General features: G+C 42.2%; 1 long non-coding RNA gene across 1 annotated transcript; it reads right to left on the bottom strand.

Moving 5' to 3' along the window:
* Positions 1 to 5,810: 5,810 nt before the first annotated feature.
* Positions 5,811 to 6,131, bottom strand: LOC110015632. The gene is made up of 2 exons (XR_002290875.1): positions 6,087 to 6,131; positions 5,811 to 6,002 (listed from the first exon to the last, which is right to left on the bottom strand). It is a non-coding gene; the product is annotated as an uncharacterized LOC110015632 (long non-coding RNA).
* Positions 6,132 to 23,774: the final 17,643 nt, after the last annotated feature.

The raw sequence follows: 23,774 nt of genomic DNA, 5'->3' as shown, positions 1-23,774 counted from the left end.
TTATAAATGTTTTTGTAGAGCTTTTCAAAATAAATACATCACATTTCTCAATGTCATCCGTTATAAATTACATATACAGACAAAGCTTCTATGTAGCGAAGAGGAAAAAAAAAAAATTTAACGGTAGTTTCTCCCACTCACAGCGGAAGCGAATTGAAATCACATTCGATTTGAACACAGCATTATGAGTTGATGGAGTCGTTCAGAAGTGTTGCACTTCTCTCCCAAAAGTGAGTTTTATACTTAAGTGTGACTTATATGTGATTTTATCTTCTTTATTATGCATCTTTCTCTGCTTTTACTTATATTCCACAGCGGCTTACTGTCCAAAAACTAGTGTACACTTCTACACACTTATCTAATGTGTTTTGTCTTGAAATGATAGGTCAATATTGAGGTCAAAACAGCTCTTAGTAGTTTTTTTTTTTTCATGTTAATGTTTTTTATTTGTGCTTTAATATTTGTGAGGAGGTTTCTGTGTCCACACCTGTATTCAACATTTGCCTCATAAAGACATTTATAGCTTCATAAAAATAGGAAAACTGCTTTTACCTTAAGTAGTTACCTTTATGCATTATTTTTGTCCAAAAAAGATGTAGCAACAAAAAAATTGAAGATGCTCCTTGTTTGGAACCAAAATAAGCTTTTTAAAGTGACCAGAGCTGTACTGTTCTGTTTCATCCAAACCTTTTTCTCCACAGCCAACTTGTCTGAGGAGGATCTAACCATTGGCATGGTGTAATTCCCTGATGTAAACATCTAAGTCACAAAAATACAGGCCTCACTTTTAGCTAGTTTTAATCTCTTGAGTGAAACTAGAGATGATCTATCAAATATTTTACTTTATTTTTACTTCAGTCACAGTTTAAGACTTCAAAAAGATTTGGAGCTGCACCAAATGTTCATTCTTTACTTTAACTGTCATGGCGCTCAAGGCGTGAGAACCCAGATGCTGGAACCCAGAGGAAAGACAGGTGAGTATTTGGTGAGAAAGGATTTATTGATTCTCCAAAGCTGGTAGTAGTTGTGGATGAATGAAGTCCGGTCTTGACGGCGGCTGATGGCGTGGCTGGAGGGCTTAAAGCGGTGAGTGTGATCCGGGAGGTCTTCAGATGATCCCAAGAGCCACAGAGTGGAAGGCAGTGCTGACGTCACTCGTGAGATGTGGGTATCCTGAGACAAAGGAGCAAGAGTTAGTGCAAGGCTGGGAGCAAGGCATGAGCATGAGCGCTTAGACTGTGAACCAGGCTTAGTCACCATAATGGGCAACGAACTGGCGTCGAACTGATGAGTGAGGTCTCCTTTTAAGCAGCATGGCAGATGAGGTGAGTGAAGTCAGCTGGTGGCAATCAGGGAGCAGAGCAGGCAGGGCTGGAGGGGGAGGAGTCTGCCAGGCACCATGACAGTACCCCCCCCTCAACGACCGCCTCCAGGCGGTCCGGGGCGCCGATCCGGGTGCGAACGGAAAAAGTCAGAGATGAGGGTAGGGTCCAGAATCAAAGAACGGGAGACCCATGAGCGTTCTTCCGGACCATAACCCTCCCAGTCCACGAGGTATTGATGGCCACGACCCCGGCGACGGATGTCCAAAATCCGGCTGACGGTATAAGCCGGGGCGCCGTCGATGAGCCGGGCGGGCGGAGGGGAAGCGGACGGCGGGCACAGAGCGCTGTCCATCACAGGCTTTATTTGCGAGACATGGAACGAAGGATGAATTTTGAGGGCAGCTGGGAGTCGGAGGCGAACACAGGCGGGATTGATGATTTTGTCGATGGTGTATGGACCTATGAAACGGGGGGCAAGCTTGCGAGAAGTGGCATGAATGGGAATATTGCGAGAGGAGAGCCAGACCTTTTGCCCAGGATGATAGGTGGGTCCCTCCACCCGGTGACGGTTAGCTGAACGACAGTTGTTCTCCCTGGTACGTTGCAGTGCTGCCCTGGTACGATGCCATGTGTCCTGTCAGCGGCTGAGGTGTTCTTGCACCGAGGGAACAGCGAGATCCAGCTCGTGTGAAGGGAACAGAGGTGGTGCGTAGCCTAGAGCAGCCTCGAACGGGGACAATCCTGTAGCAGAGGATGGGTGAGTGTTGTGGGCGTATTCTGCCCAAACGAGGTACCTGGACCAGTCGGATGAGTTCTGGTCGGCGACACAACGGAGCATGGTTTCAAGTTCTTGATTTGCCCTCTCTGCTTGGCCATTCGATTGAGGATGGTACCCAGATGTGAGGCTTATGGTGGCTCCCAGAGCACCACAGAAGGTCTTCCACACCTGGGAGATAAACTGAGGGCCCCGGTCAGAGATGATATCAGCCGGGATCCCGTGGTGACGGAACACGTGCTGGGTGAGGATCTCTGTGGTTTCTGTGGCTTAGGGTAACTGTGGGAGCGGAATGAAGTGGACAAATTTAGAGAATCGATCGATGACTGTGAGAATGACAGTGTTACCCAGTGAAGGTGGGAGACCAGTGACAAAGTCCAGAGCAATGTGGGACCAAGGGCGGCAGGGAATGGACGGAGGATGCAGAAGGCCAGAAGGAGGTGAGTTCGAGGACTTTGAGCGTGCGCAGGTGGTGCAGGCGGCAACGTACTCCTTCACGTCCTTCCTCATAGTAGGCCAAAAGAACCGCCGACGGAGGAGGTTGATGGTCCTGGTGACTCCTCCGTGGCAGGCAATGCGTGAGGCATGGGCCCATGTGATAGCGTCGGACCTGAGAGACCGGGGAACATAAAGAGTGCCGTCAGGGGGAACCGGGTGACCAGGATCCTCACCTTGTGCCTGGAGGACTTTATTTTCGATATCCCAGGTGAGGCTTCCAATGATGCAGGTGGGAGGTATGATGGTGGCCATAGTGTTATCCTGGTCGTCAGAAGAGCTGTATTTCCGGGAAAGGGCGTCCGGCTTGATATTGCGGCTTCCAGGTCTGTATGTTATAGTGAAGTTGAACCGGTCAAAAAATAGACACCAGCGGGCCTGACGAGAATTTAAACGCTTGGCGGAACGGAGGTATGAGAGGTTCTTGTGATCAGTCCAGACAATGAATGGGTGGACCGCACCCTCCAGCCAATGACGCCACTCTTCGAGTGCTAACTTAATAGCCAGGAGTTCACGGTTGCCCACGTCGTAGTTGCGCTCCGTGGGAGTAAGTTTCTTGGAGTAGTAGGCGCAGGGCTTGAGCTTGCCAGATGTCTCCTCACGTTGGGACAGGACGGCCCCTACGCCAGAGTCGGAGGCGTCAACTTCGACTACAAATTGTCTGGTGGGATCGGGCTGAATCAGGATGGGAGCGGAGACAAAGAGACTTTTGAGGGTGTCGAAGGCTTTTTGAGCAGAGGAATCCCAATGATAAGCCCGAGCAATGGAGGTGAGTTTAGTCAGGGGGGCGGCAATGGCACTGTAATTACGGATGAACCGCCTGTAAAAATTGGCGAACCCCAAAAACTGTTGGAGTTTCTTTCGGGAGTTAGGGGGTTCCCATTTGGAGACAGCTTCGATCTTTACCGGGTCAGGACGGATGCTGCCTGCCTCAAATATATAACCCAAGAAGGGGATTACTGTGGCATGGAATTGACATTTCTCTGCTTTGACGAAGAGATGATTCTCAGATAAACGTTGTAGAACCTGCCGAACATGTTCAGGATGTTGCTCAGGGTTTTTGGAGTAGATAAGGATATCGTCGAGGTATACAAAAACAAACCGGTTGATGAAGTCCCGAAGAACGTCATTAACGAGACGTTGAAAGACGGCAGGAGCGTTGGTCAACCCAAATGGCATAACCAGATATTCATAGTGGCCAAGAGGGGTATTGAAGGCAGTTTTCCACTCGTCACCTTCCTTAACTCGAACGAGGTGGTAAGCGTTGCGCAGATCAAGTTTAGAGAAGATGCGAGCTTCCTGAATGGAATCAAAAACAGAACTAATCAGAGGGAGAGAGTATTTATCCTTAACAGTGATCTGATTAAGTTCTCTATAGTCAATGCAGGGTCTGAGGGTTTTATCCTTCTTCTCGACGAAGAAAAACCCCGCCCCGACTGGTGAGGACGAGGGACGGATGTGTCCAGAAGAAAGCGCCTCCTGGATGTAACTCTCCATAGCTACTTTCTCAGGACCGGAAAGATTAAACAGTCTGCCTTTAGGGAGAGGTGCACCATCGAGTAGCGTGATGGAACAATCGTAAGGCCGGTGCGGGGGTAAGGTGCCGGCCTTAGTTTTGCTAAAGACAGCGCGGAGGTCGTGATAACAACTAGGTACTTTAGAGAGATCAATTTCTTCCGGGGAGCTAGACGGGGAAGAGCTGACAGGCGGAATAGCAGATTGCAGGCAGTTAGCGAGACAAAACTCGCTCCAACCAGTGATACGACGACGCACCCAATCAAACTGTGGGTTGTGACGTTGGAGCCAGGAAAACCCCAGCACCACAGGATTTTGGGGGGTACGAGTAACGAAGAACCGGGTGAATTCCCTATGATTTCCGGAAGAAACCAGTAGAATAGGTTTGGTGCTATGCGTAATGATAGAAAGCTGCTGACCTCCCAACCCAGCCGCTTTAACCGGCGAAGGAAGAAGTTCAGTGGGCAAAAACAGACGAGAAACAATACTATGGTCAATAAGGTTTTGTTCTGCACCAGAGTCAATTAAGGCGTGGAGGTCCAAAGTTTCAGAGGCATGACATAGCTTGACAGGGATTTGAAGAAAGTCTTTAGGGCATGACCTGAAGGTACCTGCCCGTGGCCTGTCTTCTAGCGGGGGGGTTTGTGAGTTTAAACGTAAACTGCACTGCTGTACCTGGTGTCCTGACTGTCCACAGTAAAAACACGCCCCCTCGGCCCGTCGGCGCCGTCTTTCCTCTGCAGAGAGCTTAGAATGGCCGATTTGCATTGGTTCGTCCAATTGGCTGTGGGGGGGTTCAGCTGGAATCACTGGTGGAACGTGTGATGTAGTACCTTGAACAGGAGTAGATGAGTTCTTGCGAGTAGGCGGAGGTCTCTCGTGTTGTCGCTCACGTAAACGTGTGTCTGAGCGAAGGGCAGCAGTGACGAGTTCCTCAAATGAATGGGTTTCCGGTTGTGAGCACAGGTGGTCTTTTATGGCTTCATTCAAAGATTGGTAGAAGACCCCTCGTAATGCTGGGTCTGTCCAGCCTGCCTCCACCGCCAGTATCCTAAAATCAATGACATGATCGCTGACTGATCGGTTATGCTGTTTGAGGGCGAGGAGCTTACGTGCGGCTTCCTCCTGTTTGCGAGGTTGGTCAAACACCAGCTTGAATTCCTCCAGGAAACGATCATAGGTTAGATGTGCGACAGGATGTATGGCCAGAAACGCCTGGGCCCACTGCAGAGCTTTGTTACGGAGAGCATTAATGATCAAGGTGATTTTGCCAAGATCGGAGTTATAATACCTTGGGGCTTGCTGAAACAGCAGGCGACACTGGAGAAGGAAACCCCCACAGGCTTCGACGTCACCGTAATATGGTTCGGGCTGTGGGCGGAAGTTTTCAGGCGAGGGAGCGGAGGCGGAATCAGCGACGACACCGGAAGCAGAGGGAGCTGCTGCGGGGGGAGCCATCTGACCTGAGAGATCCATTAGTGATTGCGTTAAGCCATCCAAACGCCGAAAAAGTTCCTGCTGGGCAGAAGCAACTTGCGACAAGGCATCGGTTTGGCAGCCCAGGGCGATACCCTGCTGATTGATGGCGTAGCGAAGTTCTTCTGGGTCAGCTGGGTCCGGAGTTTGGCCAGTTCGTTCTGTCATGGCGCTCAAGGCGTGAGAACCCAGATGCTGGAACCCAGAGGAAAGACAGGTGAGTATTTGGTGAGAAAGGATTTATTGATTCTCCAAAGCTGGTAGTAGTTGTGGATGAATGAGGTCCGGTCTTGACGGCGGCTGATGGCGTGGCTGGAGGGCTTAAAGCGGTGAGTGTGATCCGGGAGGTCTTCAGATGATCCCAAGAGCCACAGAGTGGAAGGCAGTGCTGACGTCACTCGTGAGATGTGGGTATCCTGAGACAAAGGAGCAAGAGTTAGTGCAAGGCTGGGAGCAAGGCATGAGCATGAGCGCTTAGACTGTGAACCAGGCTTAGTCACCATAATGGGCAACGAACTGGCGTCGAACTGATGAGTGAGGTCTCCTTTTAAGCAGCATGGCAGATGAGGTGAGTGAAGTCAGCTGGTGGCAATCAGGGAGCAGAGCAGGCAGGGCTGGAGGGGGAGGAGTTTGCCAGGCACCATGACATTAACTTTTTAATGTTTGGATTTTTGCTTGTTCAAGGGAAATTCTGTGCAATAAACACTGCAACACTGAAGATGGTGTATTACGGTCTCTTGTTTCGTACATTATCAAGCACATGAAGGGTAACTAAAGGAGCATTTATTAAACCTCTTTGTGTCTGCATCAAGAAAGTCAAACATTTCTCTTTCTTTTTGTGGATTCTAGATAAGCAATTGTCAGTACAGAGATTTAATCACATTATGTGCTCTATCTTCAGTTGATCTCTCACCCACTCGGTATGAAATCTTTTTTTTTTCTTCAGTAAGTTCTGGTAGCTGTGGTTCTTAGGCACTATTTTTAAACCCTTGTGCTATCCTAAGCACTTTAACATTGGTAGTGGGGTCATCTGGACCCCACAAGACAGTGTGGTATACCTTTTTTTTTCAATAATTTGTGACCTTCACTTGTGTCCATGGATTATATGAAATCCTCTTCACCTTTATCCACCTGTGTCATGGTAAGAATAACACGTCAATGTAAGGATCGGGTCATCTGGACCCCAGAGGACAGTCCAAGGGTTCAGAAAACAGTTCAGTCATGCTTTCGAATGAAAATATCATAGGAATTTTAAGTCAAAAGGTAAAGCCTTAAGCTATATCACACTGCCCTTGGTAACGCGCATTCAAGCATTTCCAACTAAAGGTATATGTAAATGCATGTAAACGTGTGTGAACGCGAGTTTTGAATGTGAAATCTCAAAATGTGGGTTAACACATAGCTACAAAGGTTTTAATTTGGCAATTGAACGTTTGCTGCCAGCAAAACTAGGTTGAACTTTTACCAAACAGGAACACGATGCTGCTGATGTTACTGACTTGATATGGCTCTTAAAGTTCAGATCAGAGTCCATGATTACCCTTAGCTTTCTGACTTGATTTGGAGACAGAGAGTGAAGAGGGTGCGGACCAAAGATGGACCAAAGGACAAGAAGGGAGGGGCTTCTTTTTCTTTGGTCCATCTTTAGTCCACACTCTCTTCACTCTCTAGCGTGTGACACCATGTTTTTACGTGTACGTCGCTTTAATCTTTATCCAGTGATAATAAATGTGGCTTCTTTTCATCTTACCAAAACTATCAAAACATGTAAAATGTGCTATTTATTTTATGTTTTCCATTCTCTTGGTTTATTTGCTTTGGCTGCTATTTGGCAGACTGCACTCAATTTTAGCTAATTACTACCTCCACAGGCGGCAGCTAAAATTGTAGTTTCTTTTGATTAAGTGCCATAATTTGATTAAATTGGGGGATATTTTTTTGTCTGTTTACTCTTGTCTTTGTTGAAGATGGCTACATGGTTTGCTGAAATGGAAATCAGCCAACAGTTGTTAAACTTTTTTACTCTAAAGCTGGAATGAGTCAGTGTAGCTTTCACACATTTTGATAACCTGAAGATAAAAATGGAATAAACATGGTTAATTTACTTTCTTAGTGATTGGTATCACTTCCCCTACGAGTGGATAAAGGCTGCATGCCCGCACAAAAAAGCAAGAGTGTAGATCCCTCTGTGAGCCACTGCAGCGGGGAAAAGTTCATTAGTCTTTTATGTACGGGCATGCTGCAGGAAACAGATCACAGCAAACACTACATAACACGTAAGGTAAAGTAAGGGGGAAGTAGATGAGATGCAGGCGTGTCATATGTATGGATGTACTGTATGTATTTTTTCTTTTTTTCAATCTTCCTAAATCCCACAGATTAAGTTCTGTTCACATAAGTGTGAGCCACCTGCATTCCCTGTACAAGTTTATTTATTTTTCGCCTGCAGGCTGCCTGTTTTACACTGTAATGACAGTTGAGGCTAAGGTTTTACGATCAGATAGTGTGCTGTAAGGGCATTGTCACTCGTACGTCATAAATGTTTGAAACTTACATTAGCCTCACAAATTCTTCACGATACCCTTACCACAATTATCCGTTTTCAATGAGCCTCGAGAGAACTGCAAGACACACCTGTGCTCCCTTCAAGATGCCACTGCTCTCTACGATCGTCCGCAGGCCCGGACAACCCAAAACGTGCAGCACATGCTTGTGACTATACCTTAAGTCGTGGCATCCAAAGCAGTCCAGGCTGTTAATATTTTTTTTCCTTAATTTGGCACTTTGCTGATATAACCAGAGTCAACCAATCACTGAATTTCAAGGTTTAATTCAGCTTCTCCTCACTGTCACTTGAGCTGTGTGAACTTGCACGGTGTAGCATCAGCATCATCTTATCATTAAGAAAATATTTGATTATCACTAGTGCAGGATCTCAGCTGGTTGCTTTGTAAATGCAAAATGTTTGTCTCCAGACTAATAAAGACCAAAATTCAAGCAGAGCATGTGCAGTGTGACGGTCCAGAGCTGCACACAGTGTACAGTGTTTCGGAGCTAAATGATGTGCTTGGGCTGTGCTTTTTTTGCGATGCGCCTCAGATTAGAGGTCTCTCCTGCAGCTGTGGTGCTGCGTTCCCGGTCATCACAGCCTAGCATCACTGATTAACATAATCAGCCGGCATTAGTTATTCATGTGATGTGCAAAAGTGCTTGGGGGTCAAATCTTTGCCCCGTCTAATAACCTATGTTAAATATTAAAGAAGTACATGGACTGCCTGATTTACATGCCTCTCATCCTTTCCTTTAGATGCACAAGTACTGAGAAAAAAAAGTCATTCTAGGCCTGTGGTCTATTATTTGTCAGTTGAATAAATGAACGTATGCTGAGACTGTAGTGCTTTGAACTTCAGAGTTCTACCATTACAATGTGGATCTAAAAGGAGTTCATATTTTAAGCATTCCTGTTTATGTAATCTGCATGTGATCAGCTCTTGTACAAACCAGCCAGTGGTAGCCACTGAATCACCCTTCCTGTGCCCAAAAGTGTGTGTGCGTAAACAGTATTAGAGACCACTTTTTTCCACTCGACTTCATCCGACTGCCAGACGAGAAAGACCCCACTGGGCATGCATGAACTGCTTTGCTGCATCTTTATGCCTCACATTTCTTGATTAGGAACAATGAGAGGAGCTAGCCAAGCGTTGAGCTGCAGGAGCCAAGCTTCGGTTGGAGAGGGAGACCCTATGGGCTGCAGAGATGGGGGCCAACTGTGAACCCCGAGGAAGTCATTAGGAGACTAGTGACCTCACTGGTGCAGAGCACCAAAAAAACCTGCCCCTTGGCATAAAGTCATACTTTGTATGTCAGCCCTCATCATAGTGACACAATGTAGACTCCAATAGTGTGAAAACTGTGTCGTACCTGGCAGCTGTACAGTAGTGCTCCCACATTTTTCTAAAACTTGCTGTGGCACTGTTGGCACAATTCTTTTTTTTTAGCAGACATAAAAAAAACTCTCCAAACTACTATAGCACCTTTATAACAACAATTTTCCATTTGAAATATATGTGTTTTTTATCACATTATTGACTGTTTATATAAATGAACGCCCATGCCTCTTTTACAAACATATAGCTTACTAAGTAAACTGCCAAATTATTTTGAACTATTTTTAACCTGGTAGACAGTTCTAGGCCTTCTAGCATGCACATTCTATTAACCCTTTAACACACACTCACACATATTACTCAAGTGTTACAGAGCAGTGGTTCTTGAATAGGGATATATGTACCTCGGGGTGTATTTTTTTGGAAAAAGAAAATGAGAAAAACCGTTGAAAAAGATTCATACACATTGGTATTAAACTAAATTTCAGAAGATTTTGCATTTAATTATGCATTACAGTAGGTATAAATCAGAATAGTCTGTTTTTTAATAGATAAAAACATGTTTGTCTTTTTCAAATTTATTTTCCGCATTAGAAGGTAGACGTTCTTTTTTTTTTTTAGCAATGTTGTTTTGAGTGTGTTTGGTATTTAACATAATATTTAACATATAACATATAACATATGTATATATATATATATATTGAAAGGGATAACCCAAATAAAGCTGTCCTTGTGCTAGTTAACATGGTTTTAGCTAATAAAATTGTCATGAAGGTACAATGTTTAAAAAAAAAGGTTAAGCACTTTCCTAGAGCACTATGGGAAGTACAGTTTGGCTAATCTTAGTAGTTAATGTTGCACTGGACCACACCTGATCGTAGAATAAGGCAATTAGAGTGGTCAAAAAAGTCACATGTTGATCACATTTAAACAGTTTTGTGAGTATTTCAATACAAAAGTAATGCATTACAGTAGTATACTGCTTTTTTTGTGGTAACACAGTGGTGTGAGGCATTGCTAAGGAATTTTGAGTAATATATTTTTGGTAACATTTGAATTACAACATATCAGGGATGTGCAGATGCCAGTTTGTGTGTGATTGTGTGGCCTTGCCACAGACTGGCGATCCATCCAGGGTGTACCTCGCCTTCGTTTAACCATAGCTAGGATAGGCTCCAGCAACCCTGTGACCACGAGATGGATTAAACAGGCTTGGAAGTCTTAAAACTTTTAGTTTAAATGAATAGCATATCGTCAAAATGTGTTGTTGAACTACTTTAAAAGTCTCCCAGTGACATGTTTTTCTAAAATAAATAACTTTCCGATGGTGTTTAAATAAAATCCCACAATCTAAATGTCTTGAAAAGCCATATTTCCTGTCCATCTGAAGTCTCTGTTTCCAGAATCTCCTCTACATGGGCATACATTACTTAAATCAAGTGTCCGCTCACACCGAAAGGAAATTTGCGCGTCAGATTTTGCTTACACCATCTTTATTATGAGTAAAAGTTTCTCCTTGACGCTTGTCCACAAGTGTGTTAACCCCACCACATGTGGGAGGAGCGTCTGTTGAAAATGTCAAATGTTTGAACATATAAACAGAAATAAATACATTTTTCATGTTTATACATTTTTTCTTGCGTTGTGTAAATCATTGATTTGAATTTTGGAAAATAATCAACAATAAATAAACAATCGTGTCATTACATGAAATTGTTTTCTACCAAAATTTATGGTTGTTTAAGAATTACGCAGTTCATACATAGTTTACGTAGTTCATACAGTTATTACATGCAATACACACACAATTGCACGAGCACTTGAACTGTTCGCGTCAGATCGATAAACACATGATTTGTACGTAGATCTAGGATTTGGGGTGCTGCAACCTGGCTACCAGTTATGTCACTTTGCAAACTAATAGAGGACACATTATTGTAGAATATTTTACTGTTTAATAGTTGCAATACATTAAAACCAATGTTCATAAAAATATTATTTGCTTACTATTTTTACTGGATGTTTAGACAATGATTAAATGCAGGGATCAGGAACCCCATAGCTTGCAAGCCTATTATAGTTTTTTTTGTGCTAGCATATAGCTTACCTAAAACCCTAAACTTTTTTATCTGTTATATGTTTCCAGGTATGGCGCCACTCCAGTTCAGAGAAATCTCTGAACTGGAGTGGCGCCATCACTATTGCATGTGATCCATGCAATAACTGTGTATAAACTATTTAAACTATGCATGTACTGCATAGTTCTCAACCGACCAAACATTTTGGTCAAATCCAATTTCACGTAAGTCGTGCATGTATCACCAAAGACGTGACACAGCCTTGACTGGTGCGGATTGGGGGAATCCGACTGTTTAATTCAAACAAAGCATTGCGAGGTTCCGCGGCGGGCGCTGATCATGGTGCTAAAGCAATGTGATTTCTGCTCATTGGTGATACATCTGTCAAAAAGAACCAAAATTGTTCTCACTTTTTCCACGGAAATACACGTTTGACTAGTTTTCATCTGTGGATAATACAGAAATTGTATATGCAGATTGTATGCACAGTGTGACACTGCCTTTAGTTTGGTAGGAATTGTCAAATTTACACTAATTTGTTTTAAGTCAAGTGCTAAGTTTTTGAGTATCTGTGACAAGCCACACATTTGGGTCTTCCATCATCTCCATCACCATTTAACACCGGAGCTTTAACTCCAGTGTTAACATTTTTTAAACTACCGAAACTCTTCAACGGTTGACGCAATTAATGTAATTCCTGTGGATTCCGAAGCGGAGAAAAGCAAGCTAGCGTTGATATGCAACACTTACAGTAGCGAAGTGATTATGCAATCAACGAAAATCAGCGGATTCTTTCAGATAGAAAAGCTGCTTTTCTTCGCTTAGGGATGTCGCCAGCGACATCCTAGTAGTGTAGTTAGTATCAGGTTGATACTAACTACAAGTACTTTACTTACACTGTTAAAGAAACAAATTCAAGCAATTGAGGAAAAATTATCATTTGAGGCAGTCTGTGAGCGATTTGAGTAACTAATGCTGCACTGAGCTGGCATTGCTATTCACCACAGTCTGTTAAATCTGGTGTAACACAGGAACAAGTGGAAATTTTGCATTTAAGAAAATGTTTTAACCAGAATAGTTCAATAAACTCAATGCAGAAACTTTTACATACCTTGGTGTTAAAGAAAGTCTTTGTCCCCAAGAGTTACATATTTTTCCAGCTACAGAAAGAAAATTCTAAACAAACAGCCATAAGACTGTGTGGTTCCTAACAGTGGCACACTGTTCCAAATTCAGGTTGGGCTTGGAATAACAATTTGCGCAGTAGAACCCAATGGAAGTACAATTTATCACCCATATTCCCTCACCCTGTAGAAAAAGAGAATGAAGCATGTAGACGAATGAACTGTTAGCTCTCCTTCAGGCTTCATTTTGTAATGATGGAAACACTCTAGATAGTTTTTTTTTTACTTTTTCTCTTTTTAATTTGATCCTTAAGAAAATAACAAACCTTCTCAGCCCTGCTCATTACTTGCATGGCTTTGGTGACCATTAAGAAATTAATATAACTTTGCTCATTTTGTGCAACTCAACGGCCTAGAGGCTGAAGGTCTGAGAAAAGGATTGCATTTCTAAATATAACAGTTCTCTCTCACCTGCATGCCTTCACATAAAAGAAATCATGGGATGGGTTAGTTTACAAGGCCATTCGATTGTAAATAGACTTTTCTGAAGAGCAATTGTTAAAACGTAAAGCCTAAATAAACCTAAATGAAATACCTTTTTCCATTTTCATATTACTTTTTCTTGCACAGATAATGTTGCTGTGGAAGACATTAAATGTATGTTAAACAGACTGAGCAGGGTTAATTAAGCTCTTATGTCAACACTCATCTAAACACAAGTAATCAAGATATGGCCATTAATGAACCTTCCACGTGTCAAGTTGCAAGTATACATGTGCGTAAAGGTGTATTTAGACTGGACACATTTGGTCTACTTAAAGTGAACCAGAGTTTGTTTCCCTTCCTTTACTATTACAAAAAGGGGTTATGAATCTTCAGATAGCCAGGGTGTAAATTTGTGTAACCCCATTTTTGTTTTTAACATTATTTTTTATTTATTTAGTACATTTTGTGTTTTAAGTATGAGCCCCGACCCCGGGGCCGGACCCAAGCAGCCCAAAGATCACGGTGCAACCACAGCTCCACCCCTACCTCCCTCTACACTGCACTACCCTCTACAGACCCCCCCCCCCCCCCCCTCCCCCAACACGTCCATCAACCCCCCCCGCTGCCCTTTCCAAACTGAAGAAGGGAGGGTGAGCCCCAGTGGGTACTGGCGAGGTGGCCCCCAGGTCTATCCCCGCCCCATGCACACTCACACACATTCTTCTGGTTGCCCCCCGCCCCCCATCGCTACACAGTACCCACTCCAGCCCACCGACCCCCTAGCATCGCAGGCCCCGGCCACCACCTCGGCTTGCAGGGTCCCCACACGCCAGGCCGCCCTGAGAGGACCAGGTGGGTGAAGACCGGCCGCCCGTCCCCAATCCCATCTGTGTATTGTGGTGTGAGTGTGCGGTGGGTGTGCTGCAGGTAAAATGGGAGGTCTCCAGTGGGGTGGCGGGCCCCACTGCAGTAAAACAGCAGAGCCCCCCCCCTACCCCAGGGTCTCTCTGTGTAAGGGGTGTGTTTGCTGCGACGTGTGGTGCCAACATGCAGTATGTGGTGTCTAAAGTGAGAGTTAAAATTGAGAGGTGGACCGGTGAGAGATAAGCCTGTATGTTTCACCGTGCCCCCCTCCACTAGACTATCCCCACAAGACCCTAGATGAATCAAGGTGTCTAATATGCAAGTAAAAGTGGAATGGAGGGCGGGTGCCGACGAGGCCCTATAGAGAGTCACCCCCGGTCAGCCCCCCAGCAAATCTCACCCTGCCAAGCCCTATGTGCATGTGTGCAGATTTTGTTTGGGTGGGATCGGGAAGGAGCATGCGGATGGGCACAACCAGGGGAAGAAGGCTCCCCCTGAGCGACCGGCCCCCCCAGCCAGCCGCATTAGGCGCCTCACCTCCCAGGGCGACCGGGAAACCAGAGGCCGGCCAGCAAGCTGCAGACAGAGACCAGGACAGCATAAATAAATAATAATAATGGTAAAATAAAATAAAAAAATAAATAAAAAGATTTAGAAAAATAAAGGTAAAGTAATTCAATAAAATGAAAATAATTTAAGCCTTTTGCCCAGAGAATCCCAAAAATAAGTGCAGGGGCGCCCGGCCCCCAGGCCCCAGAAGCCAAGCCGGCAAGCACCGCACGCCCTGCACCCAGAAGGCACCGACCTTGGAACCCCCGCCTCAATGCTAGCCCCCTGCAGAGTAGTAATCCTGGAAGTTAGGTAGGCCTAGACCTCCTCTGTCTTTAGAATTTTGAATAGTTTTCAGACTGATACTTGGTGGTTTACCTCTGCATAGGAGATGGGATATGAATGAGTCTAATGATTTAAATCACGTAATTGGAGGTTTGGAAAAGAAAACAGATAGTTAACTTTGGGAAGAATCATAATTTTTATGGTTGCAACTCGCCCTTTTAGGGAAACGAGTTTTCCAACTAGTGAGATCAGCCTCAATTGTTTTAAGGAGTTGGGTGTGGTTTAACTTGTATAGATCAGAAAGCCTAGAGGAAACATTTATACCTAAGTATTTTATGTTGCCTGTTTGTAATTTAATGGATGATGGGTTTAGAGAGTTATGATCAATTGGCAGAATTGTATTTTTAGACCAATTTATGGAGACCAATATTATATATGTTTTCCCAACATATATAATATTTTCTTAGTCTGAAGTACAACTAATGACTTGCTAAAAAAAACAAGCTGATTTGTTCTCTGATATTATAATTCTTATAGTTCATTGAGCTTATTGAGAAATATTTTTTCCAATGGTGCTTTAATTTTGACAAACTAAAACCATATGTTGTTTTTGCTGGATAAATGCACTTGAGGGCAAAGCAGTAAAGCTGAAAGGGGTTTGTCATAGTCTTCATCATTCACAGAAAAAGAAAAAAAAAAGGGAAAATATTTGAGTAAAGCCTCCTGAAATATCAATAGTCAGCATTTCTTGCAATCTGAATCCACAGATTGAAGCTAAAAGCCTGTCAATTCAAAAAACCCGGCAGTAAATGCACATTTGTTTGCCTGCTTCTTAATGTAACTATATATGGATGACGTAGAAGACTCAGATTTCATTCTCTCATACCAGCATATTTCTCAGAAGCTCTCTAAAGTGATTTTGCTGCATTAAATATGGTGAGATAAGAATCGTGCATTCAATAAACTTTCCCTCTACCTGGGTTTACAAGTGTGATTCTGCACACTCCATGCTTTTGTCAGCACCGGTGAAGAAATCTGTTTTGTGCAGTAATAGAAGACACAAGCGGCGAGTCTCACGGAGCATGTACAGCATCAATTCCCTCACTCCAAACACAAATGTGGTGGCAAGCTCCATGTATTTGGCAGAGACCAATGTCCAGTGGTTACTGGATGAATGGCCCTCAATATTACACTGAGTGAGTGCGCTCCCACATGGAGGCTGCACTGCTGTTTAAATCAAACGGGCGGTCACACTCGATGTGTACATCACCACTGAGGCATGGTGAGCAATGAGACGCCTGTACAAGGCCCCTGCCGGCCCATTGCAGGGCTGGACCGCTGAGGCCCCTGGGCTGCCTAATCAAATCTGAAACCATCACATTCACTAGACTCTCAAGCAGGGAAGCATGCATGCATGCATGCATGCAAAAAAGAAAAAAAAAGACATGAAAAAAGTCAATTTTATAATCCATCCCCTCCCCCACTGCTCTTAAGTACAAACATATAGCAAAGTAATGTAGTGTGTAAGTAATAGGAGTATATAATTGATTTTAATGATGAAAAGTAAGCAATCAAAAGTGACTTTTCATGAGTTTTTAAGAGATACAGAAGTTAACACAGTCTTTGCAAAGAAAAATAAAGGTTCTCTGTATCTATATCATCTGCCGTACACACCGCAATCTCCCCTCCAAGTCCCTAACTTTCCAGACCTATGAAATTGATGTGTTTATTTAGCGTGTCCAAGCTAAGGCAGAGCAGTAATGGCCTTGTCTAGGGGCTGAAGATGGAATCCCGTCGCTGCGCCATCGATGTAGGATAATGGTTTCCTTTGATGGAGATTTGGGCCATCTAAACATAATTAGGCAAGCGTGAACAATGATCTCCATGAAGTGCAGAGTACTAATTAAAACAGTTTGGCATAACAGCATTTCAAACATGACAATAAAAATAAAAAAAGAGGGCCCAAATAGATTGCACACTGCGGCAGCGGATCAAAGAAAAAAAGAAAAACAGCGTCAAAGTTTAAAGGAACTTGAAGAGAAGATAAAATGCTGCAACAAAATATACATAATGCCATTTTCTGGCACTTTGTCTCTGAGTTCTTTTTTTTAAATAAAGAATGAAAATAATTTAAATCAATGATACTAATGTTTAGAATTACTCAGAAAGATCATCTACAGGCACTTAGCAATTATGTTGGTGAGATGAAACCATTAGGTAGACAAGAATATATTTTTTTTTAAATCTCAGTTTTGCTGAGAAAATATCTTACATTTTTTTAAAAGTGAGCCAAAGTGAAAGTAGTCTACTAGTATGGCTTCCCCCACTGCATCCAGCCTCCTAATCCCCATGCGTTAGTGTTTACTTACCTGCAGTACATTAATATTTGCTGTCTAAAAGCGTGCAACACTCCGATGATGGGAGCAATAATAAAAAGATGTCTAACTGCTTCGGCCTGTGTGTGATTCACAGTGCCTGTTTGAGCGGCGGCTTGATTCCTAAATAAACTCAAGGCTGAAGAAGAATTGATTTGACTTAAGATGTGGCTCTATATCTCTTCTTTAAGTCCCTACAGCACTGTTTGCATTTTATTATACTCTGGCAGGGAAGAAATCTTTGCATCATTATAAAATATTCATACAGAGTCAAGGCTGTGTAAACGTTGGAAAACAGATTTTTTCTTTTTGTTTTTTATTACATTTTAAAAGTTTGCAATCTTATTACAAATATAGCTTACATTATTTAATGAAGTGTTCTTTTTTTTAAAGTCTTGAATAAATGGTGTGTATCTCGCTAATGGGCTGAAAGTGATTTAGTGTTCTGAGACGGCTTTTGTTACAACATCTTTCATTTGTTTTGCACATACAAAAGATTGATTTAAGATATGATCATGTTTCAATTACAGCCAGATCTTTTATTACTTGGCTGACAGTCTGGTCTGTGGTTCTGGTGCTAACTGGAACCTGACATGGATTGTTTATGTTTCCAAATTTCACACTATGCTTCCACCATGACTACTTTATGTTCCAAAATGTAGCTTTTTGCTTTTTATGCATTTTCTTTTACCTTGACATCCATTTTAAAAATGTAGAAGTAAAGTTAGCTAACTTCAAATATATACTTATTTGAATTAAAGTAAGTATTTAAAGATTTTTTTTGCATTGGTATGTAACTTCAAAACAGCTCATATGAAGTCATGTGCCAAAGTAGGAATCAATTTATACATTTTTAGTTCAATTGTGAACCATTGATACTATATTGTTTTAGTTTTTTGTTTTTTTTAAATTATTACTATACATATTTTACTTAGAATTTTAGTTTCAATAAACTATCATTTTACAGCAAAAAAAAAAAAGGAGCAATCAATCAACATTTTCCAATTGCATTTACATTCAACAGTGCCCCAAAACTGAAAAGAACCAAAACCATAAACATCAGTCTTTGATTAACCATTTGCAATTAGAATAACTTGTAAATCCTAATACATTGGTGGAAAAAACAAGGTATTTTCAAAGCTCCAGATTTTCAGTGAGTGACATTTTGCACTGAGCCAATCTTGGCCTTTTTAGAATGCCAGAAGGTGTCACTGTTCATGCAATGCTTTCACATGAAACGCTGGGGAAAAAAGAGCACATTCTTACTTTGAGAGAGCTGCATGCATCACTGCACAATAAGGCACCATTTGCATTTAAACTTATGAAACAAAATGTAAAAAAATATTACAGCTGAAAAATTGGTAATTTACTAAGCATCAAAAAGCAAACTTACAAAATCAAAATGTTCTTTTTCTCATTTTTAAATATGAATGTTAAGTGGAAAACCTCTGGCCATACACACAAAACAAAGACCCAAAGCAGAAAAAGCAAACACAGTGCAGTGACTGGAGGAGCTTGTCATAAGAGTAATACCCCTTGTTTGGTATCTTCCAAACTGACTCGATGACGAACATGTCTGTCAGCGCTGTGCCAATATGGTTTAGGGCCTCTCGTGATGGGGCACACACCCAATGACAGAAGCAGGTCATTTCCGCTCCCTGGCATCATAAATCCACCGTCTGGCCCCTGTCCGGCTGCTGATTCTGCAGAACGCCACCCACAGTGGACCTGTCGGAGCACCATGAGCTACAGTGCTGTCCCCATGGAGCACAAACACACACATAGACAGCAAACCTCACCTTCTGGGGAGGCGGCTGAGTTGCCACATCTCCTGATGGCTGACACACAAAAAAGAAATCTTGAAAATTGATCTTTATTATAAAAATATATAAATGTAATTTTATTACAAAAGCTTTTATTAAGATCACTTTTCCGTGGTGCTGAACTGGACAGCTCCTGTTCAGGTGTGCAGCAGAGACAGCCTCTAAAAATACAGTGTTTGTAAGGATGCAGCACTCGCATGTCAGCTTGGGGATGAGGGATACCGTGTGTAATATATTCATGTTTACTTAAATCAGGCTCAAGGTTAAAACAACACCTATTTCTCTTGGCATCACATCTTTTTGGCAGAACACAGAGTTTAGATGAGCCAAATATGACACCTCGACTCACTTTTGCACGAGAAATAAAGGATGAATGATAAATAAGTCTGCTATTTTGTAACCGTTCCTTACACCCCACCCTTGTGTTCTCCTCTTCTCCTAGACAGAAATGCAAATAGGTCATTGAGCTTCACCCCCTCTTCATCCTAACACGCAATGACAGTTTTCAAATTTGAAGCAGAAAGAAGGAAAAAAAAATAATAATAACAAACTTTCCCATTTAGCATGAAGCGGTGGTAATGTTTTCTTAGGTTAAGCTAGGAAATCAAAATTTATGCTTTAGGGAAGCCATGACCGCTTTCAGGAAGCCATGACCGGGGTTGAGCAGAATGCTTAATGCCATACATCTTCAAGGTTATCTTGGAAAACAGAGGCCTTTTGGAATCTGCTTCTGCTTTATTTTCTTGTATTCATGCATCAAGTCAGCTAAACGGATGAAGGTGACTCCCAACGTTTTCCCGTTCCTGCACCCTGACTGGTAGGTTGAACACCTTGCTACGTCTGCTTTGAATCCTTATTTCTCTTCTTTTTTTTCCCGTATGTGTGTGGTGGTGGTGGTGGGGGGGGGACTCCACGCTAAATCTCTTGCACTTTTTGTGTGTGGATTGGAACCAGACAGAGTTGCAGTGAGCCAGAGGCTAAAACAAAGCACTTAAATGTGGAAAGTGTCATTTTTATCCCCAAAGTCTCTGAATATTGAAATTAGGTCATCAGTGCAACAGAGGCCAATTTTCGCCCTCATATATCATGGCTGCCCTGCACCCGGGGTCTCATTACACCCTACGTGGTCAATAAGCCATTAACATGCAGACAATGCGTAATGTTTCCTCACACAGACGATGTATCTACTGTACAATAGAGGTCCGTCTTTGTGATTATTCATAAAGCTAAAAGTGGACAGACAGCAGCATCAGCGGAGGTGATGGGGGGAGGGGGTGCTGCTGGTGGTCAGATGGCATAAAAAAAAATAAAAAAATAAGGCTTTTGTTTGTGGACTCCTTTTCTTTTTCCGAAATATCACACTTTGCTAGTGTGATATTCATTTGTTGGAAGCTGTACTGCATAAACAAACAACGCCCAAGGCTACAACTGGCTGGTTAAACAACCACAGGCTGTTTTCTCTTTTCTCCACAACAGCACATTGTAAATCCCCTTATTTTTATTTTTATTTATTTTTTATTTTTTATTTTGGACCGCAACATCCTCGACTGTGTTTATTTAACAAACACCTTGACAATTTCCCACTAAAAAATTTACACCGTACTTGCATCTTACATGAGTTTCATGCTTATTTTATGACCAGCCTTTTATTAATTAAAACTCGCTAAAATAAAAAAAAAAGAGTAAAAAATAAAGCAGCTGAAGTAATAAGAATTGAACGCTTCACACCACACATGTTCGACAAGCCGCAGTGCTATAAACTCTCCTTTGTTTGCCATTTCTACATACCCAGCAATAAACAGAAGGCATCAACATTTCTCTAAACAGACCGTAGGCAGACTGAGGCTGCTGGCTGCCACCGCTCTAACAAATGTGGCAAATCATTGTCACGAGGCATGTTTCTTTCTTCTTTAACATGGTTACACGACTGTGCTGGGGCATTTATGGACCGCCTGATCTAGGGCTGGCAGATTAAAGCAAAATCAAACCAAACCTGTTTAAGTCTCCCCCCCATGATAAGTCTCTCAGTTTATTATACCTCAAAGGAAACCTCAAATATTTCATTAACAATAAAAAATCGCTCTATTTGATTTGCTCAGTCTATTTCCCTTTTTTTTTTTTTTTTTTACCATTTTTGTTTGTTTGTTTTCCTTCGAAGGAACCTTCTTCCTGCCTGTGAAAATGGGGTTTGTATTGATGAGCTGGACCCAATATTGATTTCCCATCATTCCTGGTGTGGACATTTTCTGGTCTATTATACTACAGTCGCAGCATATTCCCCCAGCAGCCGTAAAGTGGATATATGGACAACCTGACCTTGGCAATATGGAGATAATGAAATATCCTTAATGACCCTTCCTGAAAGATTTTACAGGCCGGACTATAGACTGCCAACCCATGTACAATAATAGTTTGCAGAGGAGTATTTTAGAGGCCCGACTAAATCTAGAGCTCTCTACACATATTGGGAGGACTGTTAACTTGTCTGTTTTACTAGGTTAATGTAACCATTAAGGCCACAGTTATATGAGAATAGCTAATACATGTGAGTGGTTTATACTTTAGGGCTTTGTCCACCATTGCTCTCTGACTCCTAGCCTTTATGAAGAGAAACTTGAGGGTTTTTTTCTGCAAATCACATCAAGCCATATTTACATGACAGAATTTAAACTGATATAGATATACCATGTTTTAGAGTATATGTCAAGATTTTTTGTATAGTTTGGCCACGGTGGGACTTATATGTGTTTTATTTTATTTTATTATTTTTTAATAAATAGCAACAACCACTAAATGGCACTTTACGTTTATGTATCAGTATTTGCTACTGACAGCAATGCAGATGAAGAAGCACCACTCAGTCTTATGCTACGTACAGACCGGGCATGTGATATGTGTTCAAGGATGGAGTATACGGGCATTCTTGAACTGGCTTGTCGCATACAGACTGTACCGGATACCAGCCCATGTACTTGCAGTTGGAAGAAGCTTGATGCAAAAAGGTCAAAGCTGTGCAAATCTCACAAATCTATTTTTCTTTCATAGCCTCATTTCGATATATCAAAGACTCCGTGTCATACAATTCCAGCCGGGCACAAACCGCAAATATTAATTTCTCCTTCATTATCAATTTTGAAATGGCTGGTACTACCATGTTTTGAAACGTTACACATTGTTCATTGAAAGTGGTCACTTAAATGCACGAGAATCCACGCCCAGTGTAAAGCTACGTTTTCACTGGGCTAGGCGGAATTGTTCCAAAGTGACACAGAGGATGAAGAATTCAACAGAGTTAGTGACTTGACTGATATAAAGAGTTTAGTTGACTTGTTAGTGTGTTATTTATGGCTAACAGAATAACTGTTCATGTGTTGTGCTAATACACTAGATTTCTCCTGTTTTATTGAGCTTAGATGGCATCAATGTGATACGGTAGTGAAGCGTGCATATATTCACTCCATTAATGTTATCTATTCTATTATGATTTGCCTTTCAAGATGAAATACTTTCCTTTTTTGTTAAATACATTTCTCCCAAAAGTGTAAATTACAAAGGATTTTTTTCTTTTTGATTGAGAATTTTTTGGCTGCAATCACTTGTACTTCTAAGTGACTTATAGTCTAAAAATTAAGGTTTAAAACTTGGACAAAGTTTGTTTTAGCTTTTTTAGAAATAAAAAAAAGAATTTTAAAACTCACATATTTAATTATTTGTTATCGTAGCTTTCGTGAAACGTTTCTATTTAACTAGATTTGAAAAATGTGATTTTACTTCTGATTGATAACTCAATTAAAAGTGCTTTATGAGTTGATAAACACAAAGAAATTGGCTTACGTCATGTGGTAATGAGATTAGTAATATGTCAACTCTTTATGAAGGATAACACAGTAAAGGTAGAGAAGGACGACAAACATTTCCCAAATTTCCATGAACGGTCCCAAACAACCAAGGCAGGCAGGAGGAAATGAAAGTCTGAACTCTTGCGCTACTGCAGATTATTCAGGTGTCAGAGTTGGTTTGGCAGCGGCAGGTGAAAAAGGGAGATCATTATTCACACGTCTCACTGACAGTTGTTTCAGAGATTCACGCCGATAGCAGCTGATAATCATCCCCAGAGCGAAGCAACAATGAACTTGCCCTACCACTCCACTGTCTTCAGAACACTTCAAACACACTGCACTTCAAACACAAAAGCAGCCATCTCCTTTGATGTCATTGTCAAAAAATGAGTTTTGTTCCATCGCATTTAAACTCCACCCACACCCCCCTTCCGTGGAAACCTAGACGGAGACGTGCGAGAAACAGATTTTGAACATGAAAAGAGCAGCTGTGTTGTCAGATACAGCCCTCCATCCTCAGGCTGCCACGCTTTTTGCCTCCCTCTTGCAGAATGGGAAGCTGAGCATTACCCCCCCTTTGTGGGTTCAGCCCCATGTTTCATAGCTGAAGCTAATGGAACCGGTAAAGAATTATCTTTTTTTTTTTTTTTGCCCTCTTCATATACAGTCATTTCAAAATACGATGGCGGGTCAAAAGTGTCACAAGTCTTTCCATGTCCAAACTCTTTGCACACTTCCTTTTACCAAGCAGGGCCTGCAGGTTGCAGTTATCCTGGCAGAGCATGTCTGCTCGTGATGAAATCACACTGCAGACACCACTGCTTCATAATGACTATAATTAAAGCAGATAAGCAACTAGTGCATGCAAAGGCTCAAAG

Source organism: Oryzias latipes, chromosome 9 (genome assembly GCF_002234675.1).
Source record: "Oryzias latipes chromosome 9, ASM223467v1".
Taxonomy (NCBI): Eukaryota; Metazoa; Chordata; class Actinopteri; order Beloniformes; family Adrianichthyidae; genus Oryzias; species Oryzias latipes.
This window is presented reverse-complemented; position numbering and strand designations above follow the sequence as displayed.